This window comes from Etheostoma cragini, chromosome 16 (assembly GCF_013103735.1).
Source record: "Etheostoma cragini isolate CJK2018 chromosome 16, CSU_Ecrag_1.0, whole genome shotgun sequence".
Lineage (NCBI taxonomy): Eukaryota > Metazoa > Chordata > Actinopteri > Perciformes > Percidae > Etheostoma > Etheostoma cragini.
The window spans coordinates 9417983-9419307 of record NC_048422.1 but is presented as its reverse complement, the minus strand read 5'-3'; positions in this window follow the sequence as shown (position 1 = coordinate 9419307).

Genomic DNA, 1325 nt, shown 5'->3' with positions numbered 1-1325 from the left:
TGTGTGTGTGTGTGTGTGTGTGTGTGTGCGTGTGTGTGTTTGTGTGGGTGTTGCGGCGGTGATGTTATGCTAATGAGTCTTTGGATGGTTAACACAATGCCTTAAGGGAGGAGGAAGGGGGTGCAGCTACGGGACCGTGACTGACAGCAAGCAGCATGACCATAAATGGATCAAGTTTGTCCACGCTACACTTTAGATTGTTGTTTTATTTTATTAAATGATTGACGCAAACAGTAACATCAATGAACAACAACAAAAACCAGGACAAGGAAGGCAAAAGGGCCATATTGTAGAAAATCAAGGCAGATATCTGTTAGATTATGAAACAAAATCAATAGTTTGTATTTATGGGCTCACAAAGAAAAATGGAATACAACATGAATACATAAAATCTAAGAGCCCATTAGAATAAAATGGGTACTTTACAAACACCTGTTCACTTAAGTGCTTTAAAAAGTGCAAAGTAATTTTATTAGTCCTTTTGTGAGTTTGAGAATGTTTCCTTTCTGTCTTCTTTCGTCCGCTGCCTTCTCCCATCTCATCCATTGCATTTGCCACGTCCCACACTACCATCTTTAAAGTTCTTCTGTCCCCCTTCCTTCCCTCTTGTCCTCCAGGACACATTTTTAAGAATCGATCTCGAGCTGCGGCCCTTTTATTCCTCAGCACTGTTCTTTGTTTTTCGATGGCTCCTTGTTTCAGTTTTTTTTTTCTTTTCAATTTTTCCATCTTCCCTTATCACTTCGTCACACTTTCTAATAAGATCCATACACAGCTCTACAATTGATGCAGTACATGTTTGAATAAAGACCTAATGCTGGAATGACTAATGAAATTCTACACAGCATTATTTGATAACACTTTACTTGAAGGTGTCTACATAAGAGTGACATGACCCTGTGTTGACACATGAACCCTAACCCTAACATTAACTTCTCATGACAAAACCGAATGATAGTTACTAAAAGAAGCATTATGTCATAAACGTTTATGACTTGTTTAAAATGTTCATGACACGTTTATGACAGTGTCATGTCACTCTTAGGTAGATACCTACAAGCAAAGTGTAACCCATTTTCTTACTGAATTATTTACTTTTTGTAGTCCACTTAAATTTGACTGTGTCTGTAGTATAATCTTTTTGGTAACTGGTGGTTTCTTCTGCCCAGAAGCAAACAAATAGATACGTAACTAAATAGATGTCAGACCTAATTGATCTATAATGCCTTTTCTTCTCCTGAAGCAGGTGTGACCGTCAGAACATATCTATCGATTTCCCCCCCCCCCCATTGCTCCCCCTTTCTCTCCCCCTCTCCCCTCCCATG